General features: G+C 36.3%; 1 long non-coding RNA gene across 1 annotated transcript; it reads left to right on the top strand.

Moving 5' to 3' along the window:
- The first annotated feature begins 9959 nt into the window (after nucleotides 1-9959).
- Nucleotides 9960-12858, top strand: LOC107866751. The gene is made up of 2 exons (XR_007057709.1): nucleotides 9960-12125; nucleotides 12450-12858. It is a non-coding gene; the product is annotated as an uncharacterized LOC107866751 (long non-coding RNA).

Here is a 12858-nt window from a genome sequence, read left to right as displayed (position 1 = left end):
CGAAGGACACTTTAGACCCTTTTCAATTTTTTTAATTTACTTTTTAAAAGTATTTCAAAAACTTATTCTTACTCAACTTTCACCCCCAACCCACCACCCACCACCTACTAACCCCTTCCCCCACTATTTTTTTTTCTTTTAATTTTTTTTTTAAATTTAAAAAAAAATTCTTACACCCCCCCCCCCCCCCCCCCCCCCCCCCCCCAAAAAAAAAGAAAAAGAAATAATTTTTTAAAATTAATATTTTTTAAAAAAAAATAGATTTTTTATTTACCCCCACCCCTTATCCCGACCCCTACTCCACCACCCCTATCGCTAAATATTTTTAAAAAGTACTCTTCCCCTTATCATATTTATTTTTATTATTTCATTTTAAATATATACAAATGCTTTTAGAATTTTTTAAGTAAGAAAAAATTTATTTTCTTGATTTTCTTTTGAATTCCATGCCAAACACATCCGTAGCATGCAAAAAAAAAGAGAAAAGGCGTCATTTTCCTCTGAACTTGCTCGCTCAACTCACTTTAGCACTGCTTAACTTATGGTTATTTATCCCCCTTAACAACTTTCAAGTAACCTCAAAATCACAATCCCAGTCTCACAATGGAGAGTGAACTACACACGCACCATGTCATTGCCACATCAGCGCCATGTCATGCCACGTAAGAAATTATATATTTTTTAAAAGTAATCCCACACATATGCTATTTTTATGTATTTTTTAAAAAAGATAAATATATATATATACTATTTTGATATATAAAAAATATTTATTTTTCAATATATATATATATATATATATATATATATATATACCCCACCCCCTATTTCTCTCTTCATACTCACCCTTAGCTTCTAGCATCCCCCCCCCCACCCCTCTTCCAAATCTCCAATTTCAGTCGAAAAATGTCATTTTTACCGATCAAATTCAACCCTCATAAAAAAAATCATAAATTAGTGATAAAAAATTCAATTCACTTGATAAATCTAATCAAATCAACACCAAATTCTCTAAATCAACGATCAAACACCTAAGCCACGTCGATTTTTTAACATGATATATGAACAACACAACCAAAATTGAAAGAATTTTCAAGTAGGAAGCAATCTTCATCAGCTATATCTCACTTTATTTTGCCTATATAAACACTGGCAAAATAATTTATGTTTCCCTCTCATATTCCGGTAAAACTCACCGTAAACGATTAAAACATATCCACAAAAGAATATACGCACCACCGCCACCATTAACACTATCACCATCATTCACCACCGCTAATAATAACTTTTCTTTAATTTCAATTTCAAATTTTCAAATCCACAAAGATAATTTTTGTTTTTTCAAATCCAATTTCATTCTTTTATCTCCATGAACTTCATTTATTGTTTCTGCATCATAGTTTTTAATTCATGATGATACTTTTGCGTATTTTGACTTTTTTATCAAGTATACTTTGATTTTTTGAATTTATAATTTCAGATTGTGCTGGAAAAAAGAAGAAGTCAAGGGATTGAAGAAGAAAAATTAGAGGTGGGCTGAAGGATTTGATAATTGGAGGAGAAGAAATTAGGGTATGAGGGAGGGAAGTGGGGCTGGTGGTGGTGGAATTGATAGTTGAAGGAGAAGCGGGGTGGGGGGTGGTGGATTTGGGGAGGAGAATTTAGGGCGGGGGTGGGATGGGGGTGGGGTTTTGAAGAAGAAGAAGAGAGGAAAATGTTAATTTTTTTTTTATTATATATATATATAAATTAATAGTTTTTTTTTTAAAAGACTCACACGTTTTTTTTTCCTTTTTAAAATGCCACGTCAGCATTAGGGGTAATGTTAATGCACTTTAAAGATGTTAAGGAGTGTAAATAAATTAAACTTTAGTTGAAGTGCTAAAGTGAGTTGAGCGGACAAGTTCAGGGGTGAAAAGATGTATTTTTTCTAAAAAAAATGCATTCAAATTTTCTAAAGTAAACTTTCTATAATAATTAAGGGCATTTAATAAACTTATCAGTTACAATACAATATCTGTTAAACCAAACAATAAAACTTTCATTAAACAACACTGAATGATACAATCTATTCAAATATTATATTGTACTATACTATACTAGTGCCGTATATTATGAAACCATTGCACACCACATCCAATTGAAGTGTAAAGGGAGTAATTACTACTATATATAAGTGAATGCTGGAATGACTATCAAGAGTATTTTGGTAATTTTAGTCACCTCAATCTTTACTTAGATATAGTACTAAATAAAATGGTTACACGTGCATATGCTTTTTTTTTTTTTTTATATTTATTAGTTTTATCCTAATTTTTATGATGTAATAAAATGATTATACATGCATATTAATTTTTCCTTATATTTATTAATTTTATCCTTATATATTATTTTAATAATATTTTTATTTAGATATTTGTAAATGAATGATACATGATAATAATTTTTTATAAATATTTTTTTATTTCTTATTAAATAACTACACTAAATATGTATATTGTATTATATTTTTTTCTTTTACTTCTATATACTAAATACTTAAAATAAATAAGAAATAATCTTTTCCAAAATTGAATCTTTTTGCACATTAATGTTGTTAAAATGCTCGTGCCACGGATAATATCTAGTAATTTCTTGATTTATGACTTTTCACTGCTTCACCTGCAACTCCAACAACTAAACTATGGCAAGTTCTACCTTAATCTCTATCCCCAAATTGCCCTTCTCCCCACAACCAAAACAAACCCAATTCACCTCACAAATTGCAAATTCCAAATCTACCCTCGTTTCAAAGCAAAGATCGCAATTACTCCCAGTTCGGTGCATTAAAGTTCGCTGGAATCGCTCTGGCAACAGTAATGGTGGGAAGTGATGCAGCATGTGCTTCAGAAATAGGTGTAATGGGTTCTTCTTTACAATTCAATGAACCATCTAATGCTCTCTCCTTACCTACTTGGGCTATACATGTTTCCAGTGTTGTTGAATGGTATTTTTACTTTGCAATGTACAATTCTTTTTCTAGTTTTAGTCCTTTTTTTTTTTTTTTTTTTTTTTTAAATTTTTAGCATGAGTAATAGAAAGATTGCAACTTTTAGGGCGTGTTTGCCTGTATGGTGCAAAGGAAAATGTTTGTTATATATATATAAGTTGTTCTATTACTCCCTGTATCTCAATTTAAGTGGCTTGAGCATGGAGTTTAAGAGATAAAAAAGTGAGACTTTTGAATCTTGCATTCTTAAATTAAATTAAAGATGTGTATAGTCCTTTAATCTTGTTATAGTATTAGATTTGCCACGTAGGTTGTTGGAATTGGAAAGTTAACTAAACATAAAAGGAGACATTTTTTTTGGGATAGAGCAAGTACTTATTTGCTAATGTTTTATGTAAGCAAAACATATTGTTTAAAAGATTTTATTATATAGTCTAGGCAAACAACCAAACACTATGGGGTTGGGGTGGGGAGTAGGAGTGTGGAAAAGTGGGAGCTATGAGGAGGTGAGGATGAGGTGTGTTTGGAGGTCAGGGGTGAGGAGGAGACAATCAATGTGGAATGCAGAACTTCTTTTTTGCTATTTGGTATGTAAGCAGAAAATATTGGCTAAAATTATTTTATGTATACTCTAGGCAAAAACAATCAAATACTATGGGGGTGGGGAGTAGGGGTGGAGAGATGGGACTTGGGAGCTTTTGTGAAGGTGGAGGTGGGGTGAGGTGTGTTTGGAGGTCGGGGGTTGGTGACACAATCAATTTGGGATGCCGAACTTATTTTCTTAGTAGAAGACACTTTTCAAAAATTTTGATCAACCAAACATGGAAAAATTTTAAAAAACATGTTCTCCATATTAGACACACCCTTAAGATGGATAGAAAAGGAAAAGATTGCCAAATAAATAGGGCTAGAGAGTATGTTTTGGTTCTAAAACGGAATGACTCACTAATGCTTTGTTTAAAAGGATTACTGCAATGGCTCTGGTTTGGCAATATGGTGAGAAGTCTGGAAATGCTTCTTGGAAGGGACTCTCTTGGGGCATGGCGAGTAATGTTTTTTTTTAGAGTTGTAATTTGGTGCACATTGATTCATTAGCATTCATAAAGTCGTAAATTTTGGTTAAGTTTTGTGCTTTCCGCTCTAAAATATTGCGAATTTACAATTAATTGGCCAGTGGGGGCACCCAATAGGTTAGATCAAGGTGTTGTAATCGATAGACTCACAGTTTCAACTCTCACCAGCAAATTTTCTGGCTTTTCTCTTCTTTGTGTTGCTTATTTCCCCCCTAGCTGTGATTTTTTGAAATTTAATTGTTAAAAAAAAAAGAGTGGAAGGTGAAAAACACACCTAAAGTATTCCAGTTTTGTGAGTTTCATAACTGAACTATCACCAACTAGTTAGCAAAACACACCAACTAATAGTTTAGGTGTGTTTTGCTAACTAGTTGGTGATAGTTTAGGTAGGAAACTCTCACACACTTGATAGTTTAGGTATGAAACTCAAAAAATTAGGATACTTTAGGTGTGTTTTGAACCATTAACTCTAAAAAAATAAAGTACCATTTGTGAGTATTGTTATAACTGTCAATGGCATACATGTATTCGTTGATATTCATGTGTTTGTCTCCTTATATACAGAACTATGATTTGTAAAGGCATATGACAGATGGTGGGTAAACGGTCATGTTTGTTATATTAGATAATCTTAGGGTAAACGATCATGTTTGTTATATTAAATCATCTTTATCCAAATGCTCATTAGTGTAGAATGAAATGGCAAGTTAGATATGAGGCCTTGTGTATTTTCATGTGATAACGATGGGATGAGTAGAAGTATCAAGTACAAGCATTGCATGAAAATAACTCTGATAAAAGTCAGCCTCCCAACTTGTTCTTTCTCTTACGTCTCTGATGGCCATGGCAGTTCGGGTTGACTCAGTTAGCCTCTCAAACTTCAACCCTTCCCTTATCATTTGGTTGTTAGATAGAACCAGAAAACCTTGAGGTTAATATATTCAAGAACTTTCAGCAACAACTGACCTTTCATATTGTAATTCAAATACCTTCCAGATGCGTCTTGGGAATTGGTAGGGAGAAAGTTATTTGGTTAATAATATTACCCGTTGATACGAGAATGACCACGGAGATGGACATATGTGAGATGTATTGAACCCGAGACTTGGAGCGTGCAAGTGAAGTGCAAAGGAGGGCCTAAATAGGCTCCAAAACAGTCCACAAACTGCACTCCAAGGGCACCTAAAGTGAAGCATTTGACTAAGGGGTCTTTTGGACATTTCACACTATTTTTGTAACCTACTATAAATAGAATATGTTAGGTCATTTACTAGGGAAACTTGGATGATATTTGTAAGTTGTATAACACTTGGAAAGACAAGTCCTCTCTTCTCTTTAGGAGGCAACCCGAAACTAGGGTGATACTAGTGTGGAATCACTAGGGTTGCATTCATGGCTTGAGACGTTGGTGTTTAGAGGAGGTAAAGTCCCTCTTGGGTCAACGTAGGAGTTAGGTTAACCGTTGTGTGTAGTGTTAAGGGTCCAAGAGTATCACATGTTCTTGGGTTCTTAAGATTATACCAACCAAAGTCTAACTATCTATCCTTTGTTCATTTTATTCTTGTAATCGTTTTTACTAGTTTGTTCTTGATTCAAGGGAAGCCGTGAGTTGTTGTTACAATATTGTTGTGATCTTCTTTTTGTTGTATAACTTAATTTGGTTGTTGGTTGCCTTAGTGTGTTAAACACCTTGTAATCTCGTCATTCTTGCTCTTATTTGTTGAATACGAGAGTGGTCTCCAAAAAGGTCCTCGGATCCTTAAGATTAGTGGACTGATTTGGAGTGTGTTTTGATACTTCCTTGTTTGTCTTGTATCATTTGGTATCAAAGCTCAAGGCTTAATTTTGTTCTCACAAAATCAATCTTGGGAAGAGATCACCAAACTTGTGTTGAAAGCCTTGGCCAAGAGTTTGTTGTCTTGTGAAGTTGTCTTGGCCGAGAGTTATTAGCTAGATCTGAAAGGATTTTGTTTGTTTAGTGTGTTTCTTGTGTTGGTTTCTTTCTCACCAACACAAAGGTGTCTAGATCTAAAGTTGAGCTTAACATATTGACCTTGTATTGTGGACTTGAAGTGGCCGTGTGTTGAACCTTGAAGGTTGGCCGTGTTGTGTGTTGTTGCTAGCCGTTGGAGTGGACATTGTTGTTGTGTTGTGGTGGTGTTCTTGAAGTTGTTGTTGTATGTTCATCTTGTTCTTCACCTAGTCTTATAATATAACCAACAAAAAGTGCAAATAGATTCAAGAAGGGTGAAGATAAAAGTTGTAAAGTTGTTTGTGAGAAGACTTGAACCATCACTTCCTAGACTTGACATCCACTTTTCAACTACTATCCCTAAATCAAGGAGCCTTATTTGGTGGAACTAGTACAAGTCAAGATCATCTTTTTGAGAATAAACTTACAAAAGACTCAAGACTTATACTTTCCCTCCAAAACCAATTGTCTTTCATTCTAAATTGTGAAATTGTGTGAAGGTTGAAAATTTCAAATTTGTGACTAAGTTGTGTGGGCCTGAGACAAATTGCGTGCTGCCACGTCACCACTTGCTACTGTTCACATCAATAATTAAGCTCAAATTTGGATTTTTCTAGTTTTTAATTGTTGATTCTTGGTTTCGTTAGTTGATCCTAGAACTAATTAACAAACTAGTAAACTCCTACTAGATTGTCAATTAGTCCTTTGCATCCATTGTTCGTGTCTACATTATTTTGTGCTTTTCTTGTAGTTGAATCGTAGAATTTCTTGGTTCAAGTTTGGACATCATTCCTTGAGTTTTCAAACAAAGTATCCATTCCGACCAAGGAGTAGACTCACCCCCCAACTCATCACGAACTACAAGCCGACTTGCAATACTTGTGAATCCAAGTGTGATACGATCAAGTGTGTGAGAGTGTGGTGAGGTTGTTCTGAACTAACTTGTGTTTTGCTTTGTAGGCTTGTTCTTTTTTTTTCTTTTTTTTTAGGTACAATTACAAGGGAACCCGCGACTTCAACCTCTCAACCCATGGACAACAATGCCACCAATGTCATTTTGGCCTACCTTGACACTATCTCCCGAGACCTAGCTATGGCAAATGAAAGGTTGGATCGTATCGTAGGTCAAAGGGAGCAAGTGGGATGCCCGGACACACATCAAGAGGAAGGCCGTAGCTCACGAGGTAAAAACGCCATCCCCTACACTCCTATGAACTTAGTATGTTGTGTTGTGGCTAGTAGGAGCCAAGTAGGTGTAGTTGCGGTTTTGCCTAGGGTAGAGGTGCTCGAGTCGTCCTTTTGTGATACTTTTAGTGATGTTAGGTCGCGGGAGGATCAAACTCTTGTTGTAAGTACGCAAGCATTAGTTGATCCTTTAGATGACGAAATTGATTCTTCTCGCAAGAATAATTTGTGTCCATCTAGTGCTAGCCCTTATAACTTGAGTAAGACTCCATTACCAATTGACGAGAGTATTCACACACTAGTTGACCCTTGTGCAAGCCAAGGTGAGTCTATGTTGGTATGTGAGTTGCCAACAACTAGTGAGGATATGAATGAAGATCAACTTACTCATGAATGTATTCCACTACTTGAGCATATGTGTGGTGTGCTTGAGAAATCTCAAGTTAGTGATGGTGTTTATAGGGTTGATCTTGATGGTGCATGTGACTCTTTGAACATCTTGTATGGTAAAAGCCTTGCTAGTAGTTTTGTTCATAGAGATCATGTGTATGGAAATGTTGTAAATGATGGCATATGTCTTTTTGAGGTAGGACTTCTAGGCCGTATCTCTCTATTCTTGAATATTAGTTTTCTCTTAAAGGTAAATGTCATGCGTGATTGTGGGAGTGACATTCTAGGGGAAGGAAGGGTTAGCCTCGGCTTAGACCCTTGGCTACTTCTCCCATTTGACCCCGGCACCCTCTCGGAATGTGGGAATTTCTACAATTCCCACTTGATGCTTGGTCAAGACGACAAGCAATGTTTGATTGTGGGTGCTAACAAAGGAAGGCAAGGTTCTTCCTTACCTCTTTTTGTTGATGATGACCTCTTCCTTTGTGCCATTTGTACTAAGGTTTTCATGTTCAACACAAAGGACCCGTGGGTATACTCCAAGTTTGTCCCACCTCGGCATGGCATGTGATGTGTGTATTTTGCTAATCCTAGCCCTCATGTCATGAGGATATTTTGCTTGTTTGTCCTTCTTTGATTTTGCAAGGAGCGGATTCGAGGTCGAATCCTCTTTTTTCAAGAAGGGGAGGATGATACGAGAATGACCACGGAGATGGACATATGTGAGATGTATTGAACCCGAGACTTTGAGCGTGCAAGTGAAGTGCAAAGGAGGGCCTAAATAGGCTCCAAAACAATCCACAAACTACACTCCAAGGGCACCTAAAGTGAAGCATTTGACTAAGGGATCTTTTGGACATTTCACACTATTTTTGTAACCTACTATAAATAGAATATGTTAGGTCATTTACTAGGGAGACTTGGATGATATTTGTAAGTTGTATAACACTTTGAAAGACAAGTCCTCTCTTCTCTTTAGGAGGCAATCCGAAACTAGGGTGATACTAGTGTGGAATCACTAGTGTTGCATTCATGGCTTGAGACGTTGGTGTTTAGAGGAGGTAAAGTCCCTCGTGTCAACGTAGGAGTTAGGTTAACCGTTGTGTGTAGTGTTAAGGGTCCAAGAGTATCACATGTTCTTGGGTTCTTAAGATTATACCAATCAAGGTCTAACTATCTATCCTTTGTTCATTTTATTCTTGTAATCGTTTGTACTAGTTTGTTCTTGATTTAAGGGAAGCCGTGAGTTGTTGTTACATTATTGTTGTGATATTCTTCTTGTTGTGTAACTTAATTTGGTTGTTGGTTGCCTTAGTGTGTTAAACACCTTGTAATCTCGTCATTCTTGCTCTTATTTGTTGAATCCGAGAGTGGTCTCCAAAAAGGTCCTCGGATCCTTAAGATTAGTGGTCTGATTTGGAGTGTGTTTTTGATACTTCCTTGTTTGTCTTGTATCATTTGGTTACATCAAACCTGAGACTGTGCTTGATGCATGTCAGTTCCTTCAGAAAAAATTAGAGCTTTCTTTAAAGTAATTAGGTATCCAATGCATCACAGACCAGTTGTTAAAAGATGAAGTCCTTACAGTTGTATAGGAGGTACCAGGTCAATCATGTTATATGTCGTGAATAAGTGTCAATTAGGTGAAAACTCTTGAAGCTTACATTCCCATGTATCTAATAAAAATTGAATTGAATAAAAGGTGAAAAACATACCTATAGAGCAGTTTGATACACTAAGTTATGGATGGCTTATTTTAATTTCCCAAAGCACACAGTCTGATGGGATTTGATAATTACTGGTGATCCTCCCGGTGCTTCCAACAGCTCCATGTTTGTATTCTAAACTTTAGAGGAATTAATCCTCATAACTGACATTTTCTTTATTAGGTAAAGTAGAAGTTTCATTAAGTTTGCATTCAGTGGATGCTGGAATTACATCAGTGAGCATAAAGAAGTTGGGCTCGTTTACGATGAACTTCCTTAATCGTCACGATTGACATGTGACTGCTGCTATTTAAGCTAATGGCGAAGTGCTCTAGAAATGATACATCTCCTATGCCCTTTGTCAATTACCTAAACAAATATATCCCTTCTCTAACAGTTTAAGATTTTAAGCTCTTAGACGTAGTGGTCACATGATTCAACACTTTTATGCCTTCTCCTCGTTTGGGAGAAATGAAATGAGAAAAGGCTCTTGAGCTTCGGAGTCTTGGTTAAAAGGTTACCACATGCTATTGTTATAGGTTTCTCTTCTTTTTCCCTATGTTCTTCTCGATCATATATCATCTTCCTTTTTGTACCATCTTATTGGTTCTTTAGCAGCTTATGTGTACCACTTTTTGGTCTAGGTGCCCCTGTTAGGCGGAGCATTTTGTGCCTGCACGTGGCACTTCTTTTACAACTCCGAGTCCCTTGAGATAAGTAGATGAATTCTTATTGTTCCTTTAAAGTAGGAATTTCTACCATGTTTGATGAATATCAGGAGGTATGAAAAAACAAAAACAATTTATGAGATAAAAAGAAAGAAAAATTGATATATGATCAATTACAGAAACTTTCCAGAAATTCAATGATAACCTCATAAACTGCTCCACCCCCAGGGCTTAGTTCAAGTGTCAAGGGACTTGTGACTAGGTCACAAGACTAAGCCTCGTATTTATGTGGAAAAGGATTGACTGGCGGGCCCATTATCCCCGAGTTTTGAAGGCTGCGATTGGTCCTAAGCTTTGGCCCCAGACAGATTTCTCTGTCATAAAACAAAATTAAAAAAAAAAAACTACTTGCCAGCTCTCGATTTCTATTTGCCTGCTTTAGCCTTAACTTATCTGTGAATTTGGAAGAGCTGGGGGTCCTGTCCTCGTATAGTGACATATTTTAAGTGAAACGGAAATTTAACTATTGGTTATACATAGTTACACACCTTCGACTATTGATCTAATACGAAGTGCTGTGATAAACTTGAAAACTGTTGAAGTATGAAGAGGAGAGTGGAGCAGAACCAAGAAGAAGGAATAATAGACTAGTTACTTTTCTGTTGTATACACTCAGTTGCACAAGTACTAACGGCTAGTTAGTTAGTCCATTCACTAGCCTATAAATGTAGATGCCTATGTACATTGAAAGATGATGAATACAACAGAAACTACTCACTCTCTAATAATCTCTCTCCTTACCTCATACTTCTTCTTCTTCTTCTTCCTCTCAATCTGTTCTTCATCTGTTATTCATCTAAAGTTACTGCTATCAAGTAGTATAGCAGTGCATGGCTAATGACATGGTGTCAGAGCTTTACTCACTAGCAAACTAGTAGAGCAAGATCGATTCTGGTGTATTAGTTTCTTCACGGAAAAATCAAAGAATCTTGAATCAAGAATTGAAGGTTTGCAACAATGGTGAATCAAAATGCTTTTGTTGATCCTGCTGTGGGTTCCAGAGTTACTCCAAGTACCTTGGATTACAATCATCCTCTCTTGTCCTTCTGATGTGAGTGGCATACAAATCATTTCTTTTCAGTTAACAGGAGTTGAGAACTTCTCAATCTTGTTTAGATTCATGTGCATTGCTTTACTAGGGAGAAATAAGCTGGGCATGGTTGATGCAACATGCTCTAAAGACAAGTTCTCTATTGAATTAAGCAGTCATTGGGAGAGAGTGAATGCAATTGTACTTTCATGGATCATGAATTCTGTTTCTAAAGAGTTGGAGGAATTATGTATGCATCTATGGCTAGTGCTGTCTGGAATGAACTGTTTGAAAGGTTTAACTAAGTGTATGGGGCCAGATGATTCAACCTGCACAAGGAGATTGCTATATTGTCTCAAGGTACAGCCTCAGTATCTGTGTATTTCTCAAGACTTACCTGAATGTGAATGTAATAAATCAAAGGAGTACTACATTTGCAAAAACTGAAGCTGTTACAGTTTCTTATGGGTCTAAATGAGTCCTACACACAAGCAAGGAGTCAAATCTTGCTTATGACCCCTCTCCCAAATGTTAACCAAGCTTATGCAATGATAGTAAGTGATGAAAGTCACAAATCTATTGCAAGTCAGGTAGGGATTCTGGGTATGAATCCTGCAACTAATGGGAAGAATCTTAATCTAGCCATGTATGCAAGAAATGGAGCAGGTGGAAGCCAAGGCCAAAAGTACAAAAGAAATGCCACTGTGCAATGTGATTTCTGTAAACTTAAAAGGGCATACTAAAGAGAACTGCCGGAAATTGGTTGGTTATCCTCAAGACTATAAGGCTAAGAAGAAGCTCAGGCATGAAGGGTCAAACACAACCTATAATGTGTCTTTGAGTTCTCATGACTATCCAGTGGATCAAAATGGTTACGACACTAAAGATGCAGGACAATCAGTAACTGTAAGTAGTCAGATGACTCAACTAAGTCATCTTGGAAATGCAGCCTTTACAAAGGAGCAATATGAGCAAATCTTGCAACTGATAAACAAGAATAACTCTGTCAACTGTCAACACATCCATTGAGTCTGCCAATGTAACAAGTGCAGGTATTTCTGATTGTTTAGCTTCTTTTGGTTCACAGAAATGGATTATAGATACTTGTGCTACCAATCATATGGTTGGTAATTCAGAACTGCTACTTAACATGATTGTTACAGTGTTAGAAAATCCAAAAAAAGTGTATCTACTAAATGGTGATACTACAATGGTCACTCATGTGGGAACTAGCTGTTTATAAGAAGGAAATAACATTATAAATGTCTATCATATCCCATAGTTTTCATGTGGTCTCCTGTCAGTGTCACAAGTGGCTAAGGAGTGGCATTGCTCCGTAAACTTCTTCTCTGATTTCTGATTTATGTGTGTTCCAGGATCTTTATACTGGAAAGGTGAAGGGGATTGGGAAGCTTGATGGAGGCTTATATATACTAGAAGATCAGTCAAAGAATAAAGTTGCAGTAGCAACTAAAGCAACTACTGAAGTAACTATGGAAAAGACATAAGCTGAAGTGGATTTGTGGCACCAAAGGTTGGGACATGCTTCAACTGGTGTGTTGAAAAGGATTGTAGATCAAGGAGTACAAGTCATAGAAGATAGAATAAAGCAATGTAGCATTTGTCCTAGAGCTAAACAGACTAGATTACCATTTTTGTCAACTAATATTCAAAGTACTTGTTATTTTGATCTTGTGCACATGGATTTGTGGGGACCATACAAAGTGCCAACCATGAATGGTAACAAATATTTTCTTATAGTTGATGATGATTTTTCAAGGTTTA

Source organism: Capsicum annuum, chromosome 1 (assembly GCF_002878395.1).
Source record: "Capsicum annuum cultivar UCD-10X-F1 chromosome 1, UCD10Xv1.1, whole genome shotgun sequence".
NCBI lineage: Eukaryota > Viridiplantae > Streptophyta > Magnoliopsida > Solanales > Solanaceae > Capsicum > Capsicum annuum.
The sequence above is the reverse complement of the archived record's forward strand: the minus strand, read 5'-3'. Positions and strand labels throughout refer to the sequence as shown.